Here is a 14444-nt window from a genome sequence, read left to right as displayed (position 1 = left end):
GATACTAGGGATCAAACCCTAACAAAACTAACTCGATTACATGATAAATCTCATCCAACCCATCACTGTCCAGCAAGCCTATGATGGAATTACTCACGCACGGCGGTGAGCATCATGAAATTGGTGATGGAGGAAGGTTGGTGATGATGATGGCGACGAATCCCCCTCTCCGGAGCCCCGAACGGACTCCAGATCAGCCCTCCCGATGAAGAACAGGAGGTGGCAGCGGCTCCGTATCATAAAACGCGATGAATCCTTCTCTCTAGTTTTTTTCTCTCCGGATGTGAATATATAGAGTCGGAGTTAGGGTCGGAGGAGGTCTCGGGGACCCACAAGCCAGGGGGCGCGCCCAGGGAGGTAGGGCGCGCCCCCACCCTTGTGGTCTCCTGGTGGGTCCCCTCTGGTTGATTCTTTCACCAATATTTTTTATATATTCCGAAAATATTCTCCGTAAATTTTCAGGTTAATCGAGAACTTTTATTTCTGCACAAAAATAACACCATGGCAATTCTGCTGAAAACAGCGTCAGTCCGGGTTAGTTCCATTCAAATCATACAAATTCGAGTCCAAAACAAGGGCAAAAGAGTTTGGAAAAGTAGATACGATGGAGACGTATCAACTCCCCCAAGCTTAACCCATTGCTTGTCCTCAAGCAATTCAGTTGACAAACTGAAAGTGACGAAGAAAAACTTTTACAAACTCTGTTTGATCTTTTTGTTGCAAATATGTATAGCCAGCATTCAGGTTTTCAGCAAAGATTATGAACTAACCATATTCACAATAGCATTTAGGTCTCACATTTACTCATATCAATGGCATAATCAACTAGCGAGCAATAATAATAAATCTCGGATGACAACACTTTTTCAAAACAATCGTGATATGATATAACAAAATGGTATCTCATTAGCCCTTTCTGAGACCGGAAATCATAAATGCAGAGCACCCCTGAAGATCAAGGACTGACTAGACATTGTAATTCATGGTAAAAGAGATCCAGTCACAGTCATACTCAATATCAATTAATAACAACGCATACAAATGACAGTGGTGCTCTCTAACTAGTGTTTTTTATAAGACGATGATGACTCAACAATAAAAGTAAATAGATAGGCCCTTCATAGAGGGAAGTAGGGATTTGCAAAGGTGCCAGAGCTCGAGCTTTAAAACAGAGATGAATATAATTTTGAGCGGTATGCTTTCATTGTCAACATAACAACCAAGAGGTATCCGTATCTTCCATGCTAGATACATTATAGGCGGTTCTCAAACAGAATGGTAAAGTTTTTACTCCTCTCCACCAACAAGCACACTCCACGACTGGTCCGAAACAGCGGGTACCGTCCATACCAACAACAGTCCTGGGGGAGTTTTGTTTGATATTATATTTTGATTTGATTTGAGCATGGAATTGGGCATCCCGATTACCAGCCACTTTCTCATGAATGACAAGTGAATAAACACTCATCTTGAGAATAACCCACCTAGCATGGAAGATAGTGATAGCCCCCCAGTCGCTACATGAGCGATTTGGGCATACAAAACATATTATTATTTGAAGGTTTAGAGTTTGGAACATGCAAATTTACTTGGAACGGCAGGTAAATACCGCATATAGGTAGGTATGGTGGCCTCATATGGAACAACTTTGGGTTTATGGAAGTGGATGCACAAGCAGTATTCCCGCTTAGTACAAGTGAAGGCTAGCAAAAGATTGAGGAGCGACCAACTAGAGAGTGACAACAGTCATAAACATTCATTGAGATTAACCAACATTGAATGCAAGCATGAGTAGGATATAAATCACCATGAACATAAATATCATGGAGGCTATGTTGATTTTGATTCAACCACATGCGTAAACATGTGCCAAGTCAAGCCACTTGAATCATTCAAAGGAGGATAACATCCTATCATACTACATCACAACCATTTTAAAAGCATGTTGGCACTCAAGACAAACCATTATAAACTCCTAGCTAATTAAGCATGGCATGAGTAACTATAATCTCTAATTTTCATTGCAAACATGTTTCATTCATAATGAGCTGAATCAAGAGCGATGAACTAATCATATTTACAAAAACAAAATAGGTCATTTCATACCAGCTTTTCTCCATCTCAATCATTTCATCATATATCGTCATTATTGCCTTTCACTTGCAAGACCGAACGGTGTGAATAATAATAAGAGTGCATGTGAATCTGCAAACATTTATTCTGTAGCGACCCGACCCGAATGGATCAAGTCTCTGTGCTTAAGTGTCATCCCTGGATCGGTATGCTGACACACACAGTACTCGAGGATTTATAACAAAGGTAAATCACATGTATAAAGTAATGTAAATACTATTACCTCAATCCAAATAGCGGAAGTAACAAGGTTGTGGATTCCCATCAACACCAACGGCAAAGTTGAGTGTAGAAATCGTAACCCTAACGTATCACTTACTCGTCGTAAGAATCCTGCAACATGAAACGTTGCAGCCCGAAAACGGGTCAGCACATGGAATATGCTGGCAAATTCACACCATAGAGAAATGATGAACAAAGGCTATCACTACATGCATATATGGCTGGTGGAAAAGCTCTATGGTTATAATGTTTTTGCGAAAAGCCAATTTTCCCTACTGCAAAGGAATAAATTTTATTTAACTATCATGGTGGTTGTTAAACATTGAGATGGTTGACAGCATCTCAATCCCAATTAAGTATCATCATTAACCCAACAAGATTAATTAAAGTAACATGATGAGATCAACGGGATAATCCAAGAACTAGATACTCAAGATGTCCATAACCGGGGACACGGCTAATCATGATTAGTTTGTACACTCTGCAGAGGTTTGTGCACTTTTCCCCACAAGACTCGACCTCCTCCGTTGGATTACTCGCACTACATGGTGTTTGAGTAACGGATGACCGAGACATAGTCTTTCAGAAGCATTTACTCTCTACTCCGGGCAGACCGTTACACCTACAATCCCCCTACATCTGCTAGTCCACCTCTTCAAGAGCTCACACAACTTAATCAACTATGCCAGAGCCCATAATAGCTTGTGGCTGCACACGGAAGTTTCTAGCATGAATAATCTCATGATCCCTTTGAACCTGGGTGGCGGTCCAAAAGAAAAACAGGCAATCCTGGAATACCCAGGTACCTCAATCCACCCAGATGTGAGTTTTAGTTGCCACCTTAAGATTAACCATTAATTAACAATCTCACATCTGTCATGGTAACACTCAAACCCAATCCACATCTACTAGCATAGCATAGCAATATAAGCAAACGTAGAAGTAACTCCCAAAGGTTTGATAATAAACAGGTAATAGTACTACCTCATCTACTTCCCAAAACCCACAATTTAATTAGATCCTAATCATGCAATGTTTGAGGGTTGATCTAATGCAATAAAACTGGGTATGGAAGTGATATGATCAAAGTGTGAACTTGCCTGCAATGTTGATGAAGATGATTCGCACTCAAAACTCTTGATAGTTCTACTCGTCACACTCCGGTCAATCTATCGTAAGCAAGCAATGGTAACCATACATAAGTAATCACTCAAAAGATCAAAAGAACGAAGAAGATACTTCGGAAAACACCAAAACCAAGCGAATAACTCTTGCAACATAAAACAATTTCTAACAGTACCAAAATTATGTGAATTTGGCCTTATTAGAAAGTTTAGGTCAGGAGCTTCGATTTGCAAAAAGAATCAACTAAATCGGAGTTATAAAACTCAAGTTACGATCAAACGAAGTTTGAATTCAAATCTGATCAAATTTAAATTTTAAAATTTTAAAAACATGTTTATGTTGTTTTAAGGGAAAGAGGAGATTATAACAAAGAAGTGGGCGTTGGTTTCGTTGGATTTGGACAAACGAGTGAAAAGTTGTGATCGTTTGAAAACTAGGGGCTAATCTGTAAAATAAATCATCACAGATAGGTCCCTGACCGAAATTAAAAAGAAAAGAAAAAAAATACTAAACAACGAACGTTCGCTACCGAATGTTAACGAACGAAAACGTTCGCTACAGAAGTCTAAACGACGAACGCTCATTAATAAAAATCGATCGGGAAAAACCGAGGAAAATCCAAAATAAACCGGAACGGCTCGGCGGTTTTACCGGCGGTTTTTGTCGGTTTTCTTCGTCGACGGCGGCGAGGTTCACGACGAGGCGGGGCGGCGGCTCCGGCGAGCGAGGCAGCTCCGGCGACGGCAGACGGCGGGGGAGCAGCGCAGGCGATGGCAGCGAGCGGCGCGGGTGGCGGCGAGCGGCGCGGCGCGCGGTGCAGCGGTGGGGGCGGCGAGGCAACGGCGTCGCGGCTCGGCGAGATGCAGGAGCGGGCGGCAGCGGCGGGCAGAGAGGAGAGGGCCCGGGGCCGCGCTATTTTAGGGGAGAGGAGGCCTCGGGAGGCGTGGAGGAGGGGCAAAGGCAGAGGCGGCGGGGCGCGGTGTCCGCGACGGACACGGCAGCGGCGGCGGTCTCCCGCTCGGGCGGTTGGGGCGACGGGGCACTGGGCCGCAGCCTGGCTGAGCTGGGCCGGCCCAGTTCGGGGCGGAGAAGAGTTTCTCTCCTTTTAAAAAAAACATTTTCTCAGACAAATAAAAAAACAAAAAAAAATATATAGGCATATAATATATCAAAATTTTCAGAAAATTATTTCCTACAAGCTGAACATTTTTCTAGCATCAAATAAAAATACCAAAATGATTTCAAATTTATTTCTCTCCAATTTTTTGATGTAGGGAATCATTTTACCCTAATTTCCATATAATTTATTTTTGGAGAAAAATAATTTGAATAAAACCCAAATAACTCCAAATTAAAAATAATTTCCAAAAGGACTTGAATTTGATCCTTTGAAACTCCCAACTCATATTTCATATGTTTTGAAGAAGTCATTTTATCTTCGCTCGTGAAAATCATTGAGTTGCATAAAGTTTCAGTATTGGAAATATTCTCAAATGAAATTCAAATATTTTCAACACCCCTTGTCATTTAAATAAATGGAAGAAGTCATGTTATCTTCTCTCCAGGGTTTTGTGGTGAAAAGAATTTGAATTCACGGAGATCATAAAAGCAAAAATGAAAGTTTGGGAAAGTCCTTTTATTCCCTCTCATTTAACTTTCAAAAGTTTCGAATTTCACTCAATTTGACACAATCAATCAAACAATAAATCATAACTATCTATTTATTATAACATTGCAAAATTTAGAATTTTGGGATGTTACAAACCTACCACCCTTAAAATGAATCTCGTCCTCGAGATTCGGAGAGGCTAGCAAGAAATAGGTTAGGTTTGGGGTCTTCTCAAAATCCATCGATCATCACAGGGGGTCTGGGGTGCTACCACCCTTAGAAGCATTGTTACGGTTCCATCAACACTCATATACTCCATCCTTATCGTTGACAGTGTCGATCCTCTCAGATCCTTGAGAAAATTTCTACTCTGGCTCTTCCGGTAGTGGCATAACCTTTACCGCAATTCTTCTGTACTTTCATTTTGATAAGGTGGTTCCGAGACTGGGTCTTCATAGTTGACGGGTCTGGCGCCAATACTAAACAACTATCGATATCTCATGGTGGTCAACAATTTATGGTTTGTCCTGCAGGAAATGGGTCTGGTTGATCCTCACCGTATAACCTACGGTTGGCAAAAGCTGCCTTGTACAAGGAAAAAAATACTTATACCATTCTAAGGTTTAAACAAGGTTTTGACCGCCGTCTCTCTACTATAGGTAAGTCACTCAGATTTACCATCCCACATAGCAAGGCGAATAATAAGAGTAAGTCGGTATGGTGATCAATCCATCCCGCACCCAAATCATTACCCTGTATATGGTTTAGTGAATCTCGCATTCTAACACTCGGTCATCCTCGCAAGCATTGCAGAATTTTTCTTGTCAACGAACTAGGTTCGGATAAATCCATTGATTCTGCAAGCCAAACAAACCTCTATCGTTTCTTCACAACTCTCAGGTTTTTGCGTAAACTCCTATAAAATCGTCTATCGATAAAAATCGTAACTTCTTCCAGGGTCTTTCCTTCAGCAAGAATGTGCTTGCTTCTTGGCAGGTCCTGGGGCCTGTGGGTTATGGCCCATCTCATCACTTGAAATCCTTGAACTCATTATCGGGGAAACTGATCCTTAATCCAACATCCAACTTCCTAGTATTCTTAAATCCATCCAATTGTACTGTCTTCCTTCCTTCTGTTGGCACCAAACTGGGACATGATTACTCAGACTCATCATGGAATTTCCATTGATCCATATTTCCAACATCATACCTCCTTTATATCCAATAGTAATTTATCTCTTCATCCTCGTGGGATATCCCACATACCGAGATAAAACTTATACTTTATGAAGTCCATACTCCACTTCGTGGAACATCATTATCCTTTCCAGGGTCAAGCATCCTTATAGGGGAATATTGGCCATCTCTGCATGGCACTTCTTCAACTGGGAAACATGAAACACATCATGAACTCCTGACAGTCCTTCGGGTGACTCCAACTTGTTGGCCACTTCTCCCATACGCTCCAAAACTCGGTATGGTCCTACAAATCTCGGGGCTAACTTTCCCTTAACTCCAAATCGTTTAACTTCTCGCAGAGGGGACACACGAAGACATGCTCTGTCTCCAATTTCATAGACTACCTCCTTTACATCCAATAATACTCTATACCCTCATATTCTTGGGGTATCCAACATATCGAGATAAAACTCATACTTATTTTGTTCGAAATCCACTTTGTGGAATATCATTACCTTTTCCAAGGGTCAAGTTTCCTCACATGGTACTACCACCTTTAAAATGCACAATCTTCCATAGACCATATTTCTCATATCCTCGAAAATGGTCAAAATCTTTCTTCATAGAGTAACAACTCATAAAATCCAAATCAATACCAATGATGCTAACTTTATTGATTCTCAAATTATTACAATCTCCTGCATTCCATTACATGCCTCAACCTGACACCTCACTAATAAAAGAAATGTCCACAACACTACTACTATATTTCTCGTTGCACTCAACTATTTATCACAAGTCTCCGTCTCCTTGGGGCATCCTCTGGCAAAGTGCCCTGCTTCATCACAACGGAAACATATTACTTCTGACATATCTCGGGGTTTCCTTGTGATTATATAGCCTCCTGGGGTCCTCATCTTCCCTTTTGGGCAGTCATTGAAGTAGTGTCCTGAATTTTTGCACCTGAAACATGTGATATGACTCAGGTCTTTCTTTGTAGAAATTGGGTTGTTCCTGGGATCCAATCTATTTCTTTTCCTGGACTTTTCCGTTCCAATCAGGGCTTCTATTTCCTGTGGGTCATACTCTACTTCCTCTGTCGGGAATTCTGCTAAATCCCCATTTAGACAATTTTGGGAGATGTGTCCTTCTTCTCCACATGAATAGCATGACTTGGTGCAGGGTTTAATTGGTTCTTCTTTGGGTGTGTCCTCCACCTCTTCCTTCATCACAGATTCCTCTAAAATTTCCATGAGGGCTCTTTTCATTGCTTCTTTCTTTTGCTGGATGGTCCTTTGTACCATGGGGTAGATGTGACACTGAGCAGGGTAGTGGGTAGTCCCTTCACACAAGAAACAAGTGATCTGCCTAGTTGGGCATTCTTCAGCTGGGTGACTTCCTTCACAATTAGGGCATTCATCCTTGTGTTCCTTATGGTTGTGTCCTATTTCTCCACAAGGCTTGTATGCATAAGGTTTCTTCATATCCTTTCCATAAGGCTTCAATTTCTGGGACACAAGACGAGATCTTTGTAAAGTCCACTTAAATTCTTTCCAAGTGGTTACTCCTTGCCATCCATTGATGGTTTGGTACATCCTCCACCAAGTAGCAGCACCTCTTTCAAAACATTGAAGAGCATGTCGGGTCATATCCTTTCCGACTATAGGGTTATTCTTCATGTGATCCTCCATGTTCTGAATCCATCGTATTCATACATTTCAGAAAAATGTTCATAAATTTGAAATAAAGTTTGCGAATTTTAGAAACTAGTCACAAACAAAACTTTTTGTTGAAATTTAAATATAGGTCCGTCTCCAATTGACTCATCGGTCCAGAAAATACAAGCTCATGTCCATTCATCCTCTATTGGGTCCATGGGTTTGGGGTGAGATAAGAGAGGTCGAGAGGGATACACACAATACAAACAATAGTTTTGAAAAGACAGGTTTTATTTTGTGGCTGTCGGAAAAACATCAAACAAATGACAGCTCACAAACGTCGCATCTAACGTAAGTGTATAACAGGGGTTTGGTCTTCTAAAGGTCAAAAATCTTCAAAGTCGCCAAACTCTTGAAGTCTTGTTCATGCCTCCAATGGCTTCTTCCAATCATGCTTGTCTTTCACAAGTCCTTTTTGCCAGATCCTCTCTGTTGACTCAAAGTCTCTCGTGACATCCTTGAATATTCTGGAGTTGCATTCCAAACTTGTGGGTTTCATCAACCTCGACATGGACCATGATCCTACTGTCCTTCAGTTCATGACGAATCTTTGATGTCTCGAGGTTTTGCTCCTCCATCATGGATACTTTCAGCTTCTGGTTCATGAGTCCTTCACGAAATGCTTACTTGTCGAATACTGCTTCCTGAAGGTTCATCTTTAAACTTCCTGATGTAATACTCCAGATCCTGGTGATACACCGGTCTAAAGTTAAAACTTCATCTTGCTGATAGGTGATCCATCAGCTTTCTACCATCCAATCCTTCCATGCATCTGCATGCTTAACTCCGCACGGTGACAATAGCATAAACGGGTAATAACACCATGGGTATCCGTGTTTCTGCTCTTGTCATTACCACGAGCTATCATTCCATAGTTGATATCTCCTGCCTTAGGGTTTTCTTGACAAAACTTTGAGTTTCTAACTCTCCATGTTTCGGTCTTTCTTCGATACACCTTGCTCTCGAGTATTGACAGCTTCCATAGTCTGCCAAGTTCCATAAGGGTAACCTTCCTAGGTCATAAAAAATCTGGGAATTCTTCAGAGCCTTCAAAATCTCCTAGTCTTCGGAGTCTTCAACCACTGTAGTTTCCATTATCATAATGTATGGTAAAATCCTCTTCATTCCGAATGGTCTTAGTTGCCCAATATCTTGTACTTCTGGGAGTGGTCTCATCAGTTGAATCTTCGTGTGGTCAAAAGGGAAAAGGGGTATGGTCTCACTAAAAGGGAATATTTGAATAAGCTCAGAAGAGAAGAGAGGTAAAAGATCCTTTTGAAAAGAAGGTTGTAGAGAAAAATCTTCCTATGGGCTTGCCAGTTTCTAGGGTCACGTCCTACAGCAACATGTGCTCTGATACCATCTTGTAGCGACCCGACCCGAATGGATCAAGTCTTTGTGCTTAAGTGTCATCCCTGGATTGGTATGCTGACACACACAGTACTCGAGAATTTATAACAGAGGTAAATCACATGTATAAAGTAACGTAAATACTATTAACTCAATCCAAATAGCGGAAGTAACAAGGTTGTGGATTCCCATCAACACCAACGGCAAAGTTGAGTGTAGAAATCGTAACCCTAACGTATCACTTACTCGTCGTAAGAATCCTGCAACATGAAACGTTGCAGCCCGAAAACGGGTCAGCACATGGAATATGCTGGCAAATTCACACCATAGAGAAATGATGAACAAAGGCTATCACTACATGCATATATGGCTGGTGGAAAAGCTCTATGGTTGTAATGTTTTTGCGAAAAGCCAATTTTTCCCTACTGCAAATGAATAAATTTTATTTAACTATCATGGTGGTTGTTAAACATTGAGATGATTGACAACATCTCAATCCCAATTAAGTATCATCATTAACCCAACAAGATTAATTAAAGTAACATGATGAGATCAACGGGATAATCCAAGAACTAGATACTCAAGATGTCCATAACCGGGGACATGGCTAATCATGATTAGTTTGTACACTCTGCAGAGGTTTGTGCACTTTTCCCCACAAGACTCGACCTCCTCCGTTGGATTACTCGCACTACATGGTGTTTGAGTAACGGATGACCGAGACATAGTCTTTCAGAAGCATTTACTCTCTACTCCGGGCAGACCGTTACACCTACAATCCCCCTACATCTGCTAGTCCACCTCTTCAAGAGCTCACACAACTTAATCAACTATGCTAGAGCCCATAATAGCTTGTGGCTGCACACGGAAGTTTCTAGCATGAATAATCTCATGATCCCTTTGAACCTGGGTGGCGGTCCAAAAGAAAAACAGGCAATCCTGGAATACCCAGGTACCTCAATCCACCCAGATGTGAGTTTTAGTTGCCACCTTAAGGTTAACCATTAATTAACAATCTCACGTCTGTCATGGTAACACTCAAACCCAATCCACGTCTACTAGCATAGCATAGCAATATAAGCAAATGTAGAAGTAACTCCCAAAGGTTTGATAATAAACAGGTAATAGGTACTACCTCATCTACTTCCCAAAACCCACAATTTAATTAGATCCTAATCATGCAATGTTTGAGGGTTGATCTAATGCAATAAAACCGGGTATGGAAGGGATATGATCAAAGTGTGAACTTGCCTGCAATGTTGATGAAGATGATTCGCACTCAAAACTCTTGATAGTTCTACTCGTCACACTCCGGTCAATCTATCGTAAGCAAGCAATGGTAACCACACATAAGTAATCACTCAAAAGATCAGAAAGAACGAAGAAGATACTTCGGAAAACACCAAAACCAAGCGAATAACTCTTGCAACATAAAACAATTTCTAACAGTACCAAAATTATGTGAATTTGGCCTTATCAGAAAGTTTAGGTCAGGAGCTTCGATTTGCAAAAAGAATCAACTAAATCGGAGTTATAAAACTCGAGTTACGATCAAACGAAGTTTGAATTCAAATCTGATCAAATTCAAATTTTAAAATTTTAAAAACATGTTTATGTTGTTTTACGGGAAAGAGGAGATCATAACAAAGAAGTGGGCGTTGGTTTCGTTGGATTTGGACAAACGAGTGAAAAGTTGTGATCGTTTGAAAACCAGGGGCTAATCTGTAAAATAAATCATCACAGATAGGTCCCTGACCGAAATTAAAAAGAAAAGAAAAAAATACTAAACAACGAACGTTCGCTACCGAACGTTAACGAACGAAAACGTTCGCTACAGAAGTCTAAACGACGAACGCTCACTAATAAAAATCGATCGGGAAAAACCGAGGAAAATCCAAAATAAACCGGAACGGCTCGGCGGTTTTACCGGCGGTTTTCGTCGGTTTTCTTCGTCGACGGCGGCGAGGTTAACGATGAGGCGGGGCGGCGGCTCCGGCGAGCGAGGCAGCTCCGACGACGGCAGACGGCGTGGGCGGCGGGGAGCGGCGCGGCTCGGCGAGATGCGGGAGCGGGCGGCAACGGCGGGCAGAGAGGAGAGGGCCCGGGGCCGCGCTATTTTAGGGGAGAGGAGGCCTCGGGAGGCGTGGAGGAGGGGCAAAGGCAGAGGCGGCGGGGCGCGGTGTCCGCGATGGACACGGCGGCGGCGGCGCTGTCGTGGCGGTGGCGGTCTCCCGCTCGGGCGGTTGGGGCGACGTGGCACTGGGCCGCGGCCTGGCTGAGCTGGGCCGGCCCAGTTCGGGGCGGAGAAGAGTTTCTCTCCTTTTTTTAAACATTTTCTCAGACAAATAAAAAAAACCAAAAAAATATATATATAGGCATATAATATATCAAAATTTTCAGAAAATTATTTCCTACAAGCTGAACATTTTTCTAGCGTCAAATAAAATATACAAAAATTCAGATAAATCAAACAGTGCTACTGCCTTAATAAAATCCAATAAAATCATTTTAAAAATACCAAAATGATTTCAAATTTATTTCTCTCCAATTTTCTGATGTAGGGAATCATTTTACCCTAATTTCCATATATTTTATTTTTGGAGAAAAATAATTTGAATAAAACCCAAATAACTCCAAATTAAAAATAATTTCCAAAAGGACTTGAATTTGATCCTTTGAAACTCCCAACCCATATTTCATATGTTTTGAAGAAGTCATTTTATCTTCGCTCGTGAAAATCATTGAGTTGCATAAAGTTTCAGAATTGGAAATATTCTCAAATGAAATTCAAATATTTTCAACACCCCTTGTCATTTGAATAAATGGAAGAAGTCATGTTATCTTCTCTCTAGGGTTTTGTGGTGAAAAGAATTTGAATTCACGGAGATCATAAAAGCAAAAATGAAAGTTTGGGAAAGTCCTTTTATTCCCTCTCATTTAACTTTCAAAAGTTTTGAATTTCACTCAATTTCACACAATCAATCAAACAATCAATCATAACTATCTATTTATTATAACATTCCAAAATTTAGAATTTTGGGATGTTCCATATTCAAAGGAGAAGACAAGGTAATATGGGATCTCTGTTAGATCAACAATAATGCATATGAGAGCCACTCAACAATTTCATCGTGGTCTTCTCCTCTCGACCCAAAGAAAAGAAAAGAACGTCAAAGAAACACATTGGAATATTTTTGGAGTTTTTGTTTTTCTGAAGAAAGCAAAAACAAGAACGGGAAAAACTATTTACACGGGAAAGCTCCCAACAAGCAAAAGAGCAATGAGAAATCTTTGGGTTTTCTTTAAATACTACAACTAAATAAACATGGAAAAGAAAACTAAAAAGAAGCCACACCTAATTTTTTGGATTTTCTCAAAGTTTCTCAAGCACACAAGAAGAAATCGAGAAAAAGAAATAAACTAACATGGATACAATGAAAAAGTATGAACACAGACAGCTGGAATGAGTGTGTGAACATGAATGTAATGTCGGTGAGAAATACGTACTCCCCAAGCTTATGATTTTGGCCTAAGTTGGGCTATGCCCACGGATCAATGTAGCCCTCTCCTAGGTACTGAGGAGGATCCTGAGGGTTCCACTGGTTAGCGATCTCCTGTGGCTCCCACTGATAAACAGACTCCTCATACAGATCAGGTGATGGTTCTGGCTTAGGAACTGGGGATCGCGTCCGCTCCCAGTATGCATAAATGTCCTCGGGCATGATGAGGTACTTGCCTGAATGAATATCGAACAAAGAAGGTGTAGGCAAAGTAATAATCTGGCCAGTACCTTGACTGAACACTAGGTTATAGAGGAGCCTCTTATCATCATATTTAGAAATAAAATCATGTGCTACCATACTATTATAGTCTAAATATCTCGTGGGTAACAGCATCTCCTCCTCCTCATCGTGTCTAATGGGTATCTCAAAATGTTTAGCTAGGTGAGAAGCATAGATACCTCCGAAAATAGGACCCCTCGAATGGTTTAAGCTCAACTGTCGAGCAACCATAGTGCCCAAACTAAAAGTTCTATCAGTATATAGAGCATGTCGTAAAATGGCAAGGTCAGGGGCACTAAGGCCTCCACTCTCCCCAAGACCAATCAAACATCTCCCCACAAATAATGAGTAATAGCGTAAAATAGGAAAATGTAAGCTAGCCACTCTCGCTTCCGACACCCCTCTCTCTTCCCCTACGGTAACTTCATCAATAAAATCTTCCACATCTCTAGGACATGGTTCACTAACGCTGCCCTCATAAGGTAATTTGAAAACATTGCAAAAATCATAAAGAGTCATTTTCTTAGGCACATCATATAAGTGAAATTCTACCATAGGAGGATATTCCCTATAACGAAAGTGAAATTTTTGCACGAAGGTATTAGTGAGTAGGAGGTATTGGTCACACTTATCATGGAGGAAGTCGGTGATGCCTGCATTCTCCGCCAAATAATAAAAATCCTCATAAATTCCAGCTACACTCAAGAATGCATCACTTGGCCATTCACACGGCCGAACCTCCCCGGTGCAAGGAAGGTTGTACTTGGGCTTCTTCTTCTCCTCATTCTCATTTTCTTTAGAACTCCGACTTGAAGAGCCTCTCAACCATCTCTTCATTATTTCTTTTCTCTGAAATCTTTTGAAATTTTTAGCGACTCAAAATAAAAGTGAACCAAACTCAACAAGATTGATAGCAACTACTCCTACAAGTGCTTAGAGGCTATATCATGCAACAAAACTACTTTGGACCATATAAATTTGACATGCAAGCTCAAGAACAAGGTCACCACAACAACAAAATTTTGCAATATATAAAGCACTAGAACAAAAACTAATTGGACCATTGGAGAAGTCCCATACCGAAAATCAATCCCCCAAAACAGTTTTGCGAATGGAGCTTTGCACAAGGAGATCGAAAATGGCAGCAAGATGAGCAAGAACACGGGTTTGAGCAACGAGATGATTTTTTCTGGAGGAAGACGAAGTGGATGGGTGCTGGAATAAGTGAGGGGGACCCACGTGGAACCCACAAGCCACCAGGGCGTGCCCAGGGGGTGGGCGCGCCCCGAGGGCTTGTGGCCCATTGGTGTAGCCCCCTGGTGTGTTC

The sequence above is a fragment of the Triticum aestivum genome, chromosome 3D (genome assembly GCF_018294505.1).
Source record: "Triticum aestivum cultivar Chinese Spring chromosome 3D, IWGSC CS RefSeq v2.1, whole genome shotgun sequence".
Classification (NCBI taxonomy): Eukaryota; Viridiplantae; Streptophyta; class Magnoliopsida; order Poales; family Poaceae; genus Triticum; species Triticum aestivum.
The sequence above is the reverse complement of the archived record's forward strand: the minus strand, read 5'-3'. Positions refer to the sequence as shown.